The 21,243-nt window shown below is 35.4% G+C and overlaps 1 long non-coding RNA gene across 1 annotated transcript in view; it reads left to right on the top strand.

The window, feature by feature from the left end:
- LOC145297538 (uncharacterized) overlaps window positions 1-21,243 on the top strand; it is a 66,016-nt gene that overhangs the window by 39,533 nt on the left and 5,240 nt on the right. The window contains exon 2 of the long non-coding RNA XR_013870263.1: window positions 17,716-17,908. This is a non-coding gene — a long non-coding RNA (uncharacterized LOC145297538). The remainder of the gene's footprint in view (window positions 1-17,715; window positions 17,909-21,243) is intronic.

Below are 21,243 nucleotides of genomic sequence, written 5' to 3' on the forward strand. Positions count from 1 at the left end.
TCGTTGTTCCTGAGACAAGATGTGGTTTCACTGAAGTTATAAGTATTGTAGATGTGATATTTACTGCTAGCAAATTGAAGAAAAGTGTATTGAACAACAGATGCCACTTTATCATGTATTTGTGAAGTCTTTTGGGTTATTCTTTGCAAAGAACTTTGCAGATAATTATACCCTATGTGACGAAGGCCATCAACTCCCCATATTTCCTCCTATAACACAGAACACGCTAGGTAACATACAAATATCCGTGCATGAGGTCGCCAAGCTAATCAAGAACCTTGATTCTAGTAAAGCAACTGGCCCTGACGGCATCCCAATTATAGTGTTAAAAAAGCTTCAACCAGAACTTGCTCCCATACTTACGAAACTGTTTAAGCGCTGCCTTAAGGAGAAGTGCTTTCCGACTCCCTGGAAGACCTCATCAGTTTGCCCTGTATTTAAGAATTCAGGTGATAAGTCATCTCCCTCTCAGTACAGACCAATAAGTCTCCTGTGTGTTATGAGTAAGTTGCTGGAATCCATAGTAAATAGAGAAATAGTCAACCACCTAAGCAGAAACAACCTTCTTAGTGACACGCAATATGGTTTCCACTCTGCAAGATCTACAGCAGATGTGCTGACGGTTATATCTCACAGGATTAGTGAATCTCTTGACAAAGGCTCCCATTCTAGGGCAATTGCTCTTGACATATCAAAGGCCTTCGACAAGGTATGGCATAAGGGTCTACTTCACAAGATTTCCAGCTACGGTATAACTGGAAATGTTTTCTCAATCATTAAATCATTTCTCTCCGATAGGCTCATAAGAGTAGTGGTCGATAGACAAAAATCGGAGGCCTGCAGTATTAATGCTGGAGTCCCTCAGGGGTCAATCCTGGGCCCAACTCTTTTCCTGATCTACATCAATGACCTCCCTAAACACATACTTAAATCATTCGTTGACACCTATGCTGATGACACGACCATCTACAGCAACACATCAAAGGCTGTAAATGACAAAGTTCTCTCTGATTCTCTCTCTTCTAGTCTTGAGCGTGTGGTTTAGTGGGGGAAGACGTGGCTGGTTACCTTTAATGCATCTAAAACTAAACTCCTATCCTTACATCATCAACGCTCTGATTCCCATCTGCCATCAATTGGGATGGATGGCTCTCGTCTGGAAGAGGCCCCGTGTTTTGACAAGCTTCTGGGTTTGACCTTTACTCCTGATCTGAAATGGAACACGTACATCAAGTCCATTGCCAAGGTCGCTGGAAAGATGGTGGGATCCTTCTACCGCTCCAGAAGATATCTCACTACTGATGCAATTCTCTATCTATATAAAAGCCAAGTACGTTCAAGGATGGAATACTGCTGCCATATCTGGGCAGGAGCTGCTAAAAACAGCCTATCCTGCCTTGACAGAGTAAAAATAGACTTCGTGGCTTAGTGGGGATGCCCTTTTCTCTACCCTGCAACCTCTCCCCCACAGAAGAGACGTTGCGGGTCTATCCTTGTTTTATCGTTATTTCCATGGCAGGTGCTCGTCTGAACTCCAATCTCTGGTCACCTCTCGCCAATCTTTCACGAAAAACACCCGTCTAGCTGAATCCACTGTGAAAAATTCCCCCCACTCTTTATCTGTGCCTAAATCAAAACGTGGATTCCATGAACAAAGCTTCTTTCTTAGAACTGCACGCCTGTGGAACTCTGTTCCGTCTGCATGCTTCCCACCTGACTACAACTTGGATGTCTTCGTCCAACGTTAACAAATTTTTAATGAACCGCCCCCTTAAGTAAACACTTCATCAAATCTCCACACTAACGTAATGTACTTGCAATAACCCTTATCCCTGAGTGGCTTTACCAATGTGTAAAAAAAAAGGATTGGATGTTCTACTACTTTCGACAAGATGTATCAAGAACTCCACAGAAAAATGAAGGCTCGTGTTGCAACATGTGGGAAATTTGTTGTTGAAAAAATATTCTAACTCCAACTCTGTTCTCTATTTACTTTGCAATGCTTTTTGCATACGCATTTAAAGACTGCGATAAAGGTGTTTTTATATAACTTTTATATACAATTTTTATATAATTTTAATATTTTTTATATAATTTTTATATAATTTTACATATTTTTATATAATTTTATATAATTTTTATACAATATATAATTATATGTTTATATATTTATATGTTTATTATAATATTTTTATATAATTTCATATATTTTTATATAATTTTTATATAATTTTTATATAATTTTTATATTTAAAGAAAGGGTTTTTTAAAGACTGCGATAAAGGTGTTTCCCTCCGTTTCAGGGCCACGTGCAAAGTATTCAATTTAAAAAGGTTTAACACCAAGTCGCAAACGTTTAGGGAACTAATTTATGCTGCTGCTGCTGATTTTGTGTCTAATTCAGTACAAGATATGCAAGATATGCAAGATATAATGAAATATCTTTCAGCAGCATGTGACGCCTTTGGCTTTACTATTTGTATTAAAAAGACATAAGTGATGCTCACGCCGGCACCTGGCGCTCTATATATCGAACCAAATATCTATGTGAGGGGAAAAAGGATAGACGCTGTGATCGCATTTGTGTACTTGCGTAGCACAGTCTCCAAAGATGCCGCCATCTGGATGCAGAGATACGTCTTCACATTCAAAAGGCCAGCACAACATTTGGGAACACTAGAAAAGCGATTGTAGTGTGATCGTGGGATGTCTGTCTAAATCAAGATTAGTTGTGTTCTTTCTGTTTTAATTTTGCTCATCAGAGTGCTGGACAACAAAGCGTCTGCAGTTTAAGTTACTTGAAAGATTCCACCAGAAATGCCGCAGGCGAATTCTGAATGTAAAATGGCGATCACTGACATCTGGCACGGACATACTAAAAAAATGTGAGTGTTTTAGCATTGAAACGATCATCATGAGGAAGTAGTTACGCTATGCAGTTCGTGTTGTTCGGATGGAGAATGTGAGGCTACCTAAGTTGTCTTACGGCGAGATTAAAACTGGAAATGTCCTCATCACGGCCCAAAGAGAGGTTTCAAAGATTGCATAAGATACACTCTTAAAGCTTTCAAGATACCTGTTCAGACTGGGAAACATTAACGAAATGTCGGACTGAATAGAAAAAACTAATCTGAAATGAATTGAAGTTTTTGAAAAGGAAAGAATCGAACAAAGGAAAGAAATCTTGGGAAAGGTAATGTGTCAGTTTTACCTAATGAAGTGAACAGTTGCAAACGTTAAGTTTGTGATCGGATACTCGTCTTGAAAGTTGCTTACATCAACCGCAAATAAATCACATGCTGTAGCTAAAGAAAGCAGAAACTTTCCGCCCCGACCGGAAGACACTTGTTGTGTGGTCAGTTCGAAGAAATCAAAGATTTCAACAGAAGCATTTAATTACACATGAACAGACTATTCCACACAAAAGAAAAATCAGTGAACTCTGTTTCAATACTTGATTTTGTCACATATGTGTCGGATTATGCAAGCTATTTGCTGAACGCCTCCAGACCCACAGACGTAATTAACACAATTAGAGTGAAGGTAGTGATGAACATTAAGGTGGATAGGGTCTGTCAAGACGAAGCAATTGTCATACATGTGTGTGTGTTTGTATGTCCATATAATATATATTTAAGAAAAAGAGTCTGATTGCAAATATTACTTCATTTGACTAAGTTTACACTTTATGTTTAAAAATTTAACGGTGTATATTATATTAAAAGGTTTTGAAAAAAAAATAACTCGGGCGGAATATTTCTCCTGAAACAAAAGTTTCCCCTTAAAATAAAATAAATACAGTATTTTTCAGAGGCTCTGGTGGTACAAATTAAGGTAAGTTCATAAAATAACGACTGAATGATAATAAAAGGATGTGATATTATGGTGATTGAAAACTCTAACTATGAATAGCTTAAACAGTTATAAAGTACAGTGATTATCACACCTTTGAATGGCGTCATATATAATTTGTTTTTTTTAATTATTTTATTATTATTGTAAAATTTAATAAGATGAATACATTTTTCAAATAAGATGGAGTCAAATTATTTTATGACTGGTCATATATACAAGTACTGGGTGGCTCTGGGAGGTTAGAGGCGAGAGGTGAATGAGTGGGTCTCAAATATACGCGTATGTCTGGACGATTGATGTGTGAGAAGAATTAGTGCTTACTAAATAAGTTGAAAAAAAACAGTTGTTTCTTCTGTTTTCTTCTTTCTTTCTTTGTTATTATCGACTGCTTTCTTGAAAAAATGTTATTCTAAAGTTATTTGCTGAATGCTGAATTGCTGAAATATAAGCATTCCTTTTGTATTTAGAATAAGACAGAACACATAGAGAATGAGATTCCTCAGAATTTCTACAATTACATAGTGGTTCGCCATCAGTATTTTGGTTGATTTAATTCCGCAATTTTCTTAATTACCTTATTTATATTCGCATTATTAGATCCTATTGTTGTTGTAGCTAAATTAATAAATGTTGAAAATGGCCACTTTACTGTGTTTGTAGATATAAATGTTTCTTATGTTACTACTTGGAATGAAGTTCTTTTCAAGAATTTGGTGATTACTTTCGTTATGTTGCTTAGGTCGCGTGCACTATAAGGCGGATTTAACTATATTGCATTTTTACACATGTTTTTATTCCCATCATTCCTAGTTCCAGAGTGTTAGTGTAAGTCTGTTTATAATTTGGAATGATTCTATTCGTGCTTATTGTCTTACTTTTGCCATTTTTCCTTTGGGGTTGACCATAGCTATATATGAGATACCGTGGGATACAAGATACAAACTTTAAATTCAAAGTCCTGTGCCATTTGCGATACAATTAATTTTCTATATAGTTCATAGAAACACATTTCTTTCGGTGAAATCGTGTCTCAACGTTGCATGCACACGTTATCTTTTACGGTGACTCTCAATCACATTTTAGATCGAATTTAATTTTAATCGTCATCGTGTTCGTTCCTTTGGCAGGGTTTTGTTTGCTACTGCCACTTCCATTCATCACTGCCTCTTACTTCTACTCCCTCTCTCTCTCTTCATTCACAATGGCTTCTCTTCCTCATTGATTTTCTTCTTTGCTTATATCAACTGCTACTGTTATCATGTTTTTCTTCTGATTTCTCTTTTCTTCAGAGCAGTGTACTAATATCAAATAGTATTATCATATCTTGTTTCTCTCTGGAGCATTTTAATACATTTATATATATTAATGATGTGGTTTTTCATAGTCAATTTAATTTGAACTAAACTGTCTTTCGCCTTTTACTTTCATCCCCTCCACTAACGCCGTCTGTTCTTTTCTGTCATTCGGTGCAATTTTTTTCCACTCGATGCCAAGAGTATTTTTTACAATGTAAAGACCTTCTCTCTCTCTCTCTCTCTCTCTCTCTCTCTCTCTCTCTCTCTCTCTCTCTCTCTCTCTCTCTCTCTCTCTCTCTCTTCCTCTTCCTTTCTCCTCTCTCATCTCACCCCCCTCTCTTTCAGTACAATTTTTTTCAACTCAGTATCAGTCTATCACAACAATAAGAAGCATTATTCAGAGTCTTTACGAGAACGTTTCAATAAATAGACTATATAGTAGATCAATGCATATTTAATATTTATGTTCAGATACGAAACTAATATTAATGCGACTTTTCATATTCAGTTTCCGACTTAATCCGAATCTTAAAAATATTATTTTCGTTTTTTTTTTTTTTTTATTTCATTTTATTTATTTTTTTCTTTGGGGGAAGATTAGTACCGCTTTTACAGCCAAAAGAATAAGATGTTGACCTGGCCATTTGTATTTTTGTTTTCACCTTCATTGTCTCATTTCCGGTTGAAATGTATTCGAATATATTATGAAAATTACGACTTTTTCTTCTTTTTTTTAAAAAGAAATAATTTATTTGTCTTAGAGAATAAACAAATTTCAATAATCTAATGCAAATACGAAACAATGCTTTCCAACTGCCAATATGTTTCTTATTAACCCATATCATGCGGCTATGTGTGCCACCAGGCATTTAAATCAATCGTAATTAACGCCTCCACGGGCTACTATTCACGAGGGATCTTATATCTTCGACAGGCAAGATGATTTACAGCAACAACAACAACAACAGCAACAACAATAACAACAACAACAACAACAACAACATGTCAGAACCTGATGTTGATTTTTTTTAAAAGTCGAAGGTTTTTTTATTCTTTAAGATAAATAAATAATTTATTTTTGAGGAAAAACAAAATAACGCACATCGTTATTTGGTTAACTTCTACAATATATATATATATATATATATTAGATCCTATCGTTGTTGTACCTATTTACTATGCCTCCCCACGGGACAGAGTTAGACACCAGGGTCGTTTTTTAACGTTGTAGCTAAATTAATAAATGCTGAAAATGGCCACTTTACTGTTGATTTCATAAACTTAACAAAATTATCGACAAATAAAACACACACACACACACGCATATATATATATATATATATATATATATATATATATATATATATATATATATATATGCTTATTCATATATCACATATATATATCACATGCTTATATATATAGTAATAAAATACATATGGCGATTAAGCTACACTGAATATTCCGCGTTTCATCCACTCTAGGACTCTTCAGAACTCAATTTTGTGGTTGTCTGTCGTTTTCATATACGCACCTTCTATTGAGATTTTAGTTAGCCAATCAGCTTTCTCGTATCCACCGCGCCCTTCATATCAGCCAATGAACATGAACTTATCGGACAAAGGCCTATTTGACCTCTGGTTGACCTGTTCCTTTGTGTGTGCTCTATTTAGCCTGGATATCTAGTTTCTTGACCTGTTTTAAATCTAGGTTAGGGTTTTTTTGTTTTTGTTTTTTTATGTTAGTTTATATATAAATATATATATGTATATACATATATGCACATATATATACATATATATACATACATATATGTGTGATCGTTTATGCATATTCATGTTTATTTAATTTATTTATTTGTTTATTTTCTATTGTTTTTGTTAATTTTAAAACTATTTTGTATTGCTATCCTAGAGTAAATTTCATCTTGTGAACACAGTTGTTTGCTATTTCTCTTCTACAGTTTAATAGATGTTGGAGTTCTTTAAAGTACAGGATAGCAAATTTTTTCATGAAGGCATAATCTACATGGGTCGTCTAGGTCTCTACACGTCGTAGCTTGTCTTATTATTTTCCATTCGACTATCGGCGAATGTCCGCTTTCTTGAGTTCCCAGTATTTATTTGCTAGCGTTGTTTTCATACGGTGTTTTTTTTATTGTTGAATGTACTTTTGTGGTCATAATATCGAGTTTTGAAATTTAAGGAAGTCATACCTACGTAATATTTCTTGTTATTCGGGTTTTCTTTCGCAAATATTGTGGCCTGGTAAACTATGCTTTTGGTTAGACATTTATTTTGAAGTGGGCAAAGTGTGCGGTGTCTACAGTTGCATTTATCTTGTTGGTTATTAGTACTTTTATTTATAGTATGGTTGTTCTTGTCCGGGGTTGGTTTATTATTATTATTATTATTATTATTATTATTATTATTATTATTATTATTATTATTATTATTATTTCTGCTAGTGTTAGTTTTATTTTTTTCATGGTGTCTACTTTTTTATTGTTTATTTTGTTGCTGTTTACATTGTTTTTATTTAATATTTTGTTATCATGTGCTTTAATAATCATCTCTAAATTTTCGCAACAGCTGTAGGATAACTTTAAGGTATTTTTATTGAAAATTTTGTGTAAGGGGTTGGTTGCGGGAAAGTGTTTTTCAATAAGATCTAGAATTTTCTTGCCAAGTTTTGTTTTTAACATTTGATTGTATGGGGCCGTATACCAAATTATAGTTCTTTTTCTTCTATTTTTTATTTTATTATAGTTATTGGTGTTTTGTTGCTTATATTATATAAGCAACAAAACACCAATAACTATAATAAAACATTTGAACACAATTAAAAATGGCGTCTTTTTACATGCTAAAATTCTAAGATCCAAATGATTTCTAATTTTTCCTATGTATAATTGAATATAAAAAATGTATATTTATTTTTGAGCAGAACGAACGGACTACCCCATTATAAAAAATAGGGAGAATGTTGCAATATTTTGGATGCGTAATGGGGTGTGATCCCACACAGTCGGATGATTCTATTTATAAACGATGCTGGTAGGAACTGACGAATCGAATTAATTCACGTTCTGCTACCAACCAATCAGAAACTAGAATTGCTCCATAAATATTAAACCTTTTCTGAGCAATTTCACATGTTTTTTTCTGTCTCGACACGGTAAGAATATTTTGCTCTCTAGAACTGTCTACTGCAAACCAGTCACCTCTCAGGACTTGTGTGTAACAACGAACCATCGGAAACTGTTCTGTCTATTGCAAACCAATCACCTCTCAAGACTTGTTTAGAACAACGATCCATCGGAAACTGTTCTGTCTACTGCAAACCAGTCACCTCTCAAGACTTGTTTAAAACAACGATCCATCGGAAACTTTCTGTCTACTGCAAACCAATCACCTCTCGAGACTTGTTTAGAACAACGAACCATCGGAAACTGTTCTGAAACTAAACGTGGCTTACACTTCTAGACATAAGGATGACGAAAGATGAAGCTCATTAAAATACCTGGACATAGCCACGAAAAGGACACTTAAATAGTGAGACTGAATCACTACTTATAGCTGTACAAGATAACGCGATTAGAACACTATACATCAAGACTAAGATCGAAAAAACAAAAGAAAACATGCAGACTCTGCGGACAAAGAGACAAAACAATAAATTACATGCAGCAAGCTAGCCCAGAAAGAATATAAGAATAAACACGAACAGATAAGGAAGGAAATGCACTAAGTATTATGAAACAACTACATCTTAAACACGAAGACAAATGACACAAACACAAACCGATAGCACTATTGGAAAAAAAAATAATTCCATCGTATCGAGGTATAAACGGATACACCCACCCAAACAAGGAGGTCGGATGTCATAGTAATTAACAAGAATGAAAATCCTTCTAGATCGTAGATTTCACCGTTCCAGCAGACAAAGGGTAGATATCAAGGAGACGAAGAAGCGAAGCAAATACACAGAACTAACAAGAGAGCTGAAAGTGGTTTGGAACATGAAGAAAGTTAAAATAATACCAATAATTGTAGGAGCACTAGGAACAATCCCGAAAACATTCGACAAAAAAAAAAATAAATAAATGGGAGAAATTAGAATCATGGGTGAAGACAGAGAAGATACAACGGATAATGAAAACGAAATCTTAAGGAAACTACTAAGCGGTAGAAACCAAGCCGCATGAAGTACGAACAATAACCAACAACTTGAATAGAAGTAAAAGAAAAATAGAACACGTTGAGAGAAAATCAATAAAACCGGAGAAAATAGAAAAAAAAAACGCAAAATGTCAAATTAACTACGTCCCCCTCCCAAGTAAAATAAAATAAGTAAACGTGTAGTGTCAGCACACTAACTTGAGAAATGTTAAAGAGGCTGAAAAGATCAAGGAGAGTAAGCACTAACCAGACTTCCACTGGAGGAGTGCGATGAGGACGAATCTTCGGGAGGCTTATTGCCACTCAAATTCCAGTGATGACCAATGGTCATTGCTTGCAAGAAATCAATGGCAAGCGGCTGTTGCGATAACACGAATTCATTTGACAAAACTGCCGAAAGATATAGAGAATATTGGAAATCTGGTTGAATTTGTTGTCATTTAGATTCCAAGGAAACCAACGATTATTATCCATGAGTAATCATTGATTATTACCTGTGTGATCAATGGCCGCTGTCTGCGAGAAATCAATGGTAAACGGCTGTTGCGATAACGCAAATTCATTTGCAGAGGCTGTCAAAAGAGGTGGAAAAGGCTAGAAATCGGGTGAGACTTGTCACTAAGACTTCCAGGAACACCATATATTGTTGATAGAGTGAAATATTTGATGGTCTGTGTGAAAACTCCTACTGAGTACACATGATGATGATGATGATGATGATGATGATGATGATGATGATGATGAAGAAGAAGAAGAAGAAGAAGAAGAAGAAGAGGAAACAAATCAAAAGAATATATAAAAGAGAGGATGAGACGGCGGACTAGGTGGGGGTGCGGATAAAATTAGGGAGAGTCAAAGAAGAGGAGAGGGCTAAGTGGTAATAAAACAAGTGCGCGCATATAATGAGTGATTGTGAGTAATTTTCTCTGTGACGGTAGCCATTTTCTTTTGTTGAGTTTCGTATTTTTAATTAAGGCTTGCGCGGGTATTGGATCATGATTAAATAATTTGGTTCACCGGCATCTTGATTGTGCATCTCTCTCTCTTTCTCTCTCTCTCTCTCTCTCTCTCTCTCTCTCTCTCTCTCTCTATCAATCTATCTCCCCTCTCTCTCATACACACACGCATGCGCACATACACACGCGCGCATACACTCTCATTTCTCAGATTACAACATCTTAGTGAGTGAGAGAATCAAAATGGCCGATGATAATGCTAATCGTAAAACGTGCCAAGTAACGCACATTACTAAAAGCTAGGATAATGAATTTGATATCAGGGTTCATACTAAGTACAAACGCTCACTTATCTATAGGTTTCCTAACGACGCCAGATGGTGCATTTTGTGGGTGATTAGAAAGATAATAAAACCCTTCCTAACGCTAACTTGTTTCGACTAGACAAGAGAATAATCCCACAAAGCAAACACAAAACCGTTTTTAACTTTTGCATCCATCAAACAGCTAACGATGATTCGGATGTGCATGTGCACTGAGTTGAGCTACGAGAATCAATTCTGGATTTGATCGTTCCATTCGGTTGTGGTCTCAGAATGCTATCTGTATTTGATGTTATGTATTTCTTTCGTGAGTTCTCCTAATTTTCAATTGTAGCGATTTCCTTAAAGCTGAATCTATTAAAAAGAAGCATTTTAAAAAAATTAATACTTTTAGTGTTGAAGGAGATTTAGCATTCGAAAAACGTCACCGGTACCTGTACTCATATTTTTTGTAGCCCTTAGGGGAGATAACTTCCCTCTGCCTCCGGTTATTACAAGGGGTATAACTGCCACCTCTACACTACTGCGGATGCGTTATCGGCAGCTCCTGTTACTCTCGCTTCTTCTTATTTGTCCCTCAGTCCTCATTTTTTAATGAGTGATTTTTCTGACAAAGGGAGAAGAAAAAGCTGTTTTCTAGGTTGGCAGTATTTTGCGCGAACAGTTGGCAGAGATGGCGGAAAGTTTCTGTTTCTATGTCTATCCTTGTAGCCATGTCACTAGTAAGGGTGCTGGAGGTAAACGTTTTGTCTGGGCTGACGTTATCCGCCTGATAGTCAGGGACCCGAACCTTGGATTAACCACCAAGGAGGCTGTCCTATCAGCAGGTGCAAAGTACTGGAGCTGCTGTATTGCCATTTGGTGAATGGATTCTGGACCATGCAGTAGCTTCTGGTGGGGCCTCTCGATGCCATACTAGTGGGTAATTGTTACGGCTTTACCTTATCATTAGCTACAAATAAAAAAAAAATCTTCGTTTCTTTTTCTCTCTTAGCTTCCCCTCTCTGTCCTGCTCTAAGTAAATCTGATGACCTAGTCCACAAATTCCAAAAATTCATCATGACAAGTTTCAAGAAAAAATACACGATTAAACCCGGTTCTCCAACTTCCAACGTAGACCCCTACTACCATGTCTCCTTCTCCAACATCAGGGGTCTACGTTCTAACCTTCCAGAGGTTGAAACCCAATTACAGGAGACTAAACCAGACCTTTTATTTTTAAGTGAAACTGGCATTGGACAGGCTATTTCCCTAGAAGAGTTCGCAATTAAAGGATACTCTAACTTAACTTCTAAATCTGACCCCCAAGATCGCCATGGGCATGGAATATGTGCCTATATTAGGGATAACTTTCCATGTGGTAGGGACATCTCCTGGGAAGATCCTAACTTACCCTATATGTGCTTCCGGGTTGCTTTAGCTCACACTACGGCATTTATATTTACTCTCTATCGCCCTCATAACAGCGGAGTTACTATCTTTCAAAGCATATCTAAGAAAATTGACCAAGTCTTATCTGCTTATCCTTCAGCTAACATTCACGTATGTGGTGACTTCAATGTTCACAACGTCGAATGGTTGACCCACTCTAACAAGACCGATGATGAGGGAAGGTTCTGTCATGATTTCTCCATTGCCTATGACCTCACTCAGATTGTTCAGGAACCCACCCGTGTGCCCGACAATGATGGCCAGTATGCGAGCCTACTAGACCTTTTTCTCACAACTTGCCCTGAACTATGTTCAGTTTCTGTTCTGTCGCCTCTTGGCTCTTCCGACCACTCTGTTGTATCAATTAAGATAAAAATGAAATGTAATAAGTCCCCAGACGTACCTCTCCATCGTACAGTATATCGATACACTAAGGCTGACTGGGATAGCTTCCGTACATTTATATCTGATCTACCTCTGCGTTCCATGTTTAAAAAGGATGTGTCCTCTATAGTATTAGACCTGACGGAATGGTTAATTGTAGGTATTGACCGTTTCATACCCTCGAAAATGTTTCAGCAAAAACCTAACAGCCAGCCATGGTTCTCTCCAGAATGTGCTGCTGCCATTGTGCACAGAAATCACTTTTTCCACTGTTTCCAACGTAATACATGTATGAAAACTAAAGCCGCTTTCAGGACTGCCAGCAACAATTGTAAGAAAGTAATAAAGAATGCAAGAGACTTGTATGCTCAATCTGTTAAGTCCAAAGTAGCTGAGCAGCGGCTTGAGGCCCACCAGTTTTGGCAAATAGCAAACAGAATCATGAATAGAAGCGTGTGCTCCATCCCAACTATTATCAATGGACCTGAGGTAATCTCGTCAGCATCAGACAAAGCTAAACTCTTTGTCAAGAACTTCGCAGCTAATTCAACCCTTTGCGATCAAGGCTGCCAACCCCCAATATTTCCTCCTGTATCAGAAAACACACTATGTGATATACGTATATCTGTACGTGATGCTGCCAAGCTAATCAAAAACCTTGATTCCAGTAAAGCAACTGGCCCTGACGGTATTCCAATTATAGTACTCAAAAAACTTCAACCTGAACTAGCGCCCATACTTACAAAACTGTTTAAACGTTGTCTTAAGGAGAATAGTTTCCCATCTCCCTGGAAAATTTCATCAGTATGCCCTGTATTTAAGAATTCAGGTGATCGCTCATCCCCTTCTCAGTACAGGCCAATAAGTCTCCTGTGCGTCATGAGTAAGTTGCTGGAATCTGTGTTAAATGCAGAAGTAATCAACCATCTCAACAAAAATAACCTTCTTAGTGACACTCAATATGGTTTTCGTTCTGCTAGATCTACAGCAGATGTGCTTACAGTTATATCTCATAGGATTAGCAAATCTCTCGACGGAGGCAACCTTTCTAGGGCAATTGCTCTTGACATATCTAAGGCCTTTGATAGGGTATGGCATAAAGGTTTACTTCATAAGATCTCTAGCTATGGTATTGCTGGAAATGTCTTCTCAATTATTAAATCATTTCTTTCTGATAGGTTCATAAGAGTAGTAGTTGAGGGGCAAAAATCTGAAGCTCACAGTATTAATGCCGGTGTCCCTCAGGGATCCATCCTGGGCCCAACTCTTTTCCTGATCTACATTAATGATCTTCCAAATCACATCCTTACATCATTTGTAGACATCTATGCTGACGACACTACCATTTATGGTAGCACATCTAAGACAGTAAACGAATAAGTTCTCTCCAATTCTCTCTCCTCTGATCTTGAGCACGTAGTACAATGGGGTAAAGAATGGCTGGTTACTTTTAATGCATCTAAAACCAAGCTTCTCTCTTTACATCATCAACATTCTGATCCACATCTGACATCAATTGAAATGAATGGCTCTCGTCTTCAGGAGGCCTCAAGTTTTGACAAACTTCTTGGCTTAACCATTACTCCTGATCTTAAATAGAACACGTACATCAAATCTGTTGCCAAGGCCGCTGGAAAAATGGTGGGATCTTTCTATCGATCCAGTAGATATCTCACTGCTGATGCTATTCTCTATCTATATAAGAGCCAGGTACGTCCAAGGATGGAATACTGTTGCCACATCTGGGCAGGAGCTGCTAGAAAGGACTTGGCCTGCCTTGATAGAGTTCAAAATAGATTTCGTAGCCTCGTAGGAGATGTCCTTTTCTCTTCCTTGCAACCTTTATCTCACAGAAGAGATGTTGCGAGTTTGTCTCTGATGTATCGTTATTTTCATGGACAGTGTTCGAATGAGCTTCAATCTATGGTCCCCCCTCGCCAAACTTTCACAAGAAACACTCGTCTAGCTGTAAACACTATCAATAATTCCCCCCACTCTTTATCTGTGCCTAAACCTAAACGTAGAGTCCATGAACAAAGCTTTTTTCTTAGAACTGCACGCCTGTGGAATTGTCTTCCGTTTTCCTGCTTTCCGGCTGACTACAATATGGTTGTCTTCAAGTCTAACGTAAATAAGTTCTTGATGAGCCGTTCCATATAAGTTATCAACTTTACCAAATTTTCATTACTAATGATTACTATAATGTCCAATTTCTACTGTACACTCTTTAACCCTTATCCTTGAGTGGCCTCTTGGCCTTGATAATGGAACACGTACATCAAATATGTAAAAAAAAACGTTAGGTTTTACATCGTTCTTTTATGTAAAAAAAAAAAAAAAAAATCTTCTGCAACCGAACCAAAAAGTAACACCGATCATACTAAACACGCCGACAAAATCAAATACTTTCGTAATAATCCTTATAGAACAATATGACTCCAAACAGGTATAAAATTTATCAGATCGGACACATCTAAAAATTTTTAAAAAATACACTAAAATAACATGGACCAGTAAAAAACACACATTAATAAACTAATAACAGCAAATAACGCACATATTGACTTCATAAACTTAACAAAATTATCGACGAATGAAACACGCACACACACACATACACATACATACATATATATATATATATATATATATATATATATATATATATATATATATATATATATCACATGCTTATTTATTCGTCGATAAGCCCCTTAAGAAACGCGTTTCTTATCGTTGAGCACTTTCAGTTGAATTAAAAAGTCCGTCAATTTAGCTAATATGGGCAGATCATCATATAATGATTAGATCACTCTGACACACGTTAAAAACATTTAATAAAATAAATGTTTAAAATTCAACAACATTTTTCGCGGTTAATGGTAGCCGAATGGATATGGTCCTTGCTTGTTGCCGGGATCGAATGGTGTTATCCGTTACACCCTGCACTGAAGATTCCCGAGAGGATGAAACCACTAGTGTATGTAGGTATTTGTATAATTATTAGAGTAAATAATTATATATATATATATATATATATATATATACTAGCATTTCAGCCCGGCGTTGCCAGGGTATTTGGATATGTAAGTTGAGCAAAAAAAAAAGTGGTAGTAGGAAGGCAGGCTCGAACCCGTACCGCAAAGGAGGAAAAGAACGATGTAAAACCTAACGTTTATGCTGTTACGACCACCGCCAAACCGATTAAGGCTAGACAATCTAAAGGAGAGGATAACTTTCAAAAATATCGACGAAAAAAGTGCCCCCCTGTAGAAAAGTTCCTAGTTGAAGAGGAAGATATTAATGTTTTTAGCCAATTTTTCGATATTTGTCGTATGAAAGATCAAACTTTAAAACAATACTGATCTTGGTAAAATCTGTCGCCTCTATTGAAAGTTTAAGACAAACTTGCAAACAGACATACATACATACATACATTTATATATTGCTGACTAAAAATTTTCGACCCAAACTGATGAAAAAGCTTGCCCTATCTCTGAATACCCTTTATGTAAAATTTCAAATATTTAGACCAGAAATTGTCTGAATAATTTGGAAGAGACCACAGAGGTCAATCTTTTTAAATTTTGACCCCTATTATTACCCCTTAAAATATATTGTTTTGGGCTCAAATAAAGTTATTAAGTTAGATCCATGTCCAAGAAACCTATATCTAAAATTTCAAGTGCGTAGATCCAAAATTGTCGGAGGAGTTTGGTACAGTTCTCAAAGGTCAAATCTCTGGCCAAAAACCGATCACATCGATTTCCCCAAATCTCAGTACCCCGTATATCAAATTTCGAGTCTGTAGACTAAAAATTGACAGAGCTATTGCGTAGGGAAATGCACACAGACACACACAGAGACACACACACACACGTTCACTTATATATATATATATATATATATATATATATATATATATATATATATATATATATACTAGAGCAGGCAACCAATCAATTTGATTGAAAAATGGTCGATTTCATTGATTTCGATGACAATAATAATATGGACGTGTGAAACAGTCATTGATCCTTACTTAAACCCTGGCAACGTCGGGTCTCCCTGCTAGAATATACAGTGCTAAACAAATTATTATGCTTTTTTTCTTTTCTTTTTTTTCGTAATCGATTAATGTAAGCTCCTTGTGCTTTTATTTGTATATTGCTGAACTTGTTATACAAACATTTTTATAAGAAATTTCGATTTAAAAAAATGTTACCTGAGTTAAAATATCAAATAATTGATTCTCAAGTGGCACAAATTATAATGCAGGCAATTGTATAAAAATTTAATTCAAGTACAACATCACAATAAAAGAATCAAATCAGTACAATTATATTCAAAAGCCATAATTATGATAGCCAGCAGCCGAGAAATATCTGATTTGAAACAATGCAATGCCATTCACTTGGAAATGTAGTCCCCTTTTCTTCTCCATCAGATAAAGGAGTTTGTCGTCCATCGATGATATTATTTTTTAATTTCAGTGGATTTAATCGATTTTTTGTCTTCACGATAGCATTCCAAAAGTTATCTTTTGATGTATACTGTTTACCATTTGGATAAACCAGCCTTTTCAAGATGGTCCACAAGTTTTCTATGCAATTTAAGTCAGAAGAGCAAGCAGGTCTCATAACGCAATCTTTTTTAATCTTTTCGATGCTAACCACTCAGCAGTTGCTACAGATACATGGCTAGGTGTATTATTATGCATAAACATCAATTTCTTACGTTGAAAACAGGTTTCTTCTTTACCCAACCTATAAAATTTTCTTCTAAAAGCGAGAAATACTTAACTGGGTTCATTTTAATTCACTCAACAACTCGAAATGGTTCAAGGAACTCATTTTCCATGATCCTTACCCAAATTATACCTTCACCTCCACCTTACTGTCGTCTGAACCGCAATGGAGTATCAAATCCTTCAGCAAATCAACCACTTGCTCACCCGTCAGGACCATCAAAACTGATTCTAATTTCATCCGTCCAAATTACCGAACTGAAATCCAATTTCGTGTACTTTTACAACAAGAAAGTCGTCGAACCTTGTTGATTCATTGATAGTTTTTTGTGCTTTTTGAACTTTTCCAAGAGTATTTAACACATCATTGCAGAAAGTCTTGGAGGTATCACCAAATCTAACCGCAGAAAAAATGCTGGAACTCGAGTTAAGAGATGTATTTGCCATTTCCCTTTTTACAACAGATATATAATGATCTATCAAATTTCCTTTCCGGACCTGATTACGTTTTTTCTTGTTTTTTCTTCCTTTGATGCAAAGGTCTTGATGGTTCTATTTCTCCTGCCCTGAACCTGCTGGACTACTACATACGCCGAGAACCTCTCCAACATGACCTACAACAACACCAAAGCCAACCTCCGCCATCCGCCGACGTTTATGGAAAAGGCATGCTCCCAGTTCTGGACCTTTATCGAGTCGGTGATGAGGCTGAAAGCGGCTACATTTAATAGATGTAAGTTCTACTACATCATCAATTATCTGAATTAGATTTTTCAATAAAATAAAGCTGTAGTGTTGTTTTCTTTAGGGCAATACTTTTATCGCCCCACTCTGTATTTATAACAATGCATGTTATATAGGGTCTATATAAACGGGTGATGTGTAACGTGTTATCTAGTGTATATAATCTTTGTTATATATATATATATATATATATATATATATATATATATATATATATAAGTTTATTTATACAAACATTAATGGCTACATATGTGCATATATGTTTCTGTAATCTGCTAAGGGAGATTACGTCTTCAAGCCATGAATTATCTTCGAAAACTGACATTTCATTACACAAAAAAATCCACGAAAACAAAAAAAAACTAAACTTTTCTTCATTTCGTTTACTTTATAAATCTTGTCACCTAATATGGGGGGGGGTATGTGTAGGCGGATGAGCAAAGTACTTGAACGATCCATTCATCACTGGTTTTTATCTTACTAATATCCTCACCCTTTATTTTTATTATTCTTTTTATTATTCTCGTCCTTTGGCCACTCGTATTAACGTGCTCGAGAGACTAGACATTTTGTCTCGCTTGACCTGTGGTCCAAAGAGTTTATATATTTCCGGTGGTTACCCATTGGGATTTAGCCGACATTCTTCGTTTACACACCCATTCTATTTTAGAAGCAAAACAAACATATATACATATACACTTAGTAGTGGGTACACACGTTTGTTAAAATCCAACTTACACACGCGCACCGAAATATAAATTATAAGTGCAAAACTAGAATAAATATAAATATGGATTTATAAAATTTAATCAGATTACCGACTCCCGCACGCATAAAATATGCATAAATTAATAAATAAAACTCACTACTTTGATACCCCGCGTACATATAAACATATATAAACATAATCACACATACATAAATTCATCTATATTAAATGTAAACGCACACCCATTACAATCTAACATAGATACTCATATACGTAGCTATATCTATACAGATATTTATTATAAATAGCCATACACCTCCGTGTTTTTTTTATATACCATCCCCATTTATTATATTTATTATACCAGTATCAATAAAACTGTTAATCGGAAACCTTCAAACTCCAATCGGATATACCTTTCAATAATGTACATACATACAGACATACAGGTATAGATACATATACATATAGATATAAATATGAGATATATAAATTATATAGATATCTATATATACATCCGTATACGGCTGCATATATACAAGCACATCTACAAGTAAATACCTTACCCCTAACGCAAAAATACAGTCATACAGGTATATACACAAAAACTCTATTTAATAAATCCCATTCAAGTTAACAAAATTTAATAAAATATAATTTAACAAATTTTATTCAATAAATCTTATCCAATAAAGTGCCTTCTACTTCCGATGGTAACCCCTTTATATGAAACGGTGTGTTATTATAGTTTAGATAGGCGTACACACACATACATACATAGATTCATACATGTGCATACACATATACTCCCTGGTAATATATACAATTGTTGTTATTCCTCTATATATAAGACGACCTATTTTAATAGTTCCGATATATATATATATATATATATATATATATATATATATATATATAGATAGATAGATAGACTTACATATACAAACATCTACATAGATACACACTTATGTACGTTCACATATATGATACATCTAAAGTAGATATAGATATGAACAGATTCTCAACATAACTCTTCTTAGCAGCATCATATATGCATACTAATATTACACGCACCCCCGTACCTGTTATTTTTTGCAATTTTTTATGTTTTTTATTAGATAAAACGTATAGTAAATCCAGGTTTAAGTCTATAGGTTTATCTACCGATTAAACAACTACTTCCTTTGGGTTTATATAGATATATAACAGTATATAACACAATATAACAACAAATTCGGAGCATTTAAGTTATACAAACGGAATAGAAATGTTTACATAGTGTAGTACTTACCTTTTTTAATTTCATGGTGTTTTAGATATAGATACACACAGCGTACATACATAACATACACACAGGCATCCATCTGTATTTATTTTGAGGTTCGTCTAATTATTTACTACCCTTTAGGTTCAGATATACCATTATATAGACATCCATTCAGAATAGTAATACTTTAACTGCTTAAGAGAATCGAATATTAAGGGGCTTATGTAATCAATCTGGGTCGGATCATAATCTCACTCATCCTCTTTTTTTGGAGGGGGGGGAACTGGCAGGGGGATAGTTGCTATTGTAGTTGTCTTGATTTTCATAAATTAGAATTTCTTAAGTGCATGCATTCTGAAATGTTTGCAGGATATAGCAGTTTCTTGTTTAATATTTAATAGTTTATCCCAGTCCTTAAACCTAGTTATCTCGAGTTTTTCTGATAAGCATAATTGACATGATGAGTTTATTGAGTGGCAAGTACTGGCTCTTCTAATAATCTTCCATTCTATTTTTATTTTTCCTAACTAGCTTCCAGTAGTATTACGATAATGAGGTGTCCTTTTCATACGTTTGATTATTCATCGACCGTTTATGTCCATAAAACCTATTTTTGAATGTCATATGGGCACTACCTATATAGAATTTTCATCCCTTGGGTTTTCCACTGGGAATATCTTAGCCTGGTATACTACTGATGGGGTCAGACATTCATTTTTATAGGGCATTCCTCGGGGGTTTGGCAGTTACACTTATTTACAGCTGTGTTCCTACTAATATTTACACTTTTACTATTTTTTCTTAAGATTCTTCTATTATGATTTTTTCATGATTCTTTCCATTTATCACCACAGCTATACCTTAATTTTAATGTATTTTTATTAAAGATTTTATGTAACATATTATTTGGTGGGAAATGCTTGTTAATAAGTTGTAAAAGTTTGTATCCAGTTTTGTTTTCAGCATAATATTGACGGGGTGTGTGAACCAGATTACTTTCCTATTTCGGTTTCTAGATCTATTCATGCTAGTATTAGTAACTTTATATTTTATATATATGTCCTTATACCCACTATTTTTAGTGTTGTGTTATAAATGGCTTTGCAGCCATTAAAGGTTACTTCATCGGATGAGTTGTTACTTATTCTGCTTTCAATAGATAACAGTATATGTTTAATCAAGGATGATGGATGGTTAGATTGTGGGTGTACATAAATAGGGTTAGCGTTTTCTTTCATAAAGAGTTTATAAGTGTTTAAATTCAAGATCCAAAGTAACATCGAGGAAGTTAACCTGTTTTAAGTTTGCATTAACTTCGACTTTTAGGCCAAAGTTATTCATCTCCCTA

This window comes from Euprymna scolopes, chromosome 18 (assembly GCF_053919585.1).
Source record: "Euprymna scolopes isolate OS-2025 chromosome 18, ASM5391958v1, whole genome shotgun sequence".
NCBI classification, from domain to species: Eukaryota; Metazoa; Mollusca; class Cephalopoda; order Sepiida; family Sepiolidae; genus Euprymna; species Euprymna scolopes.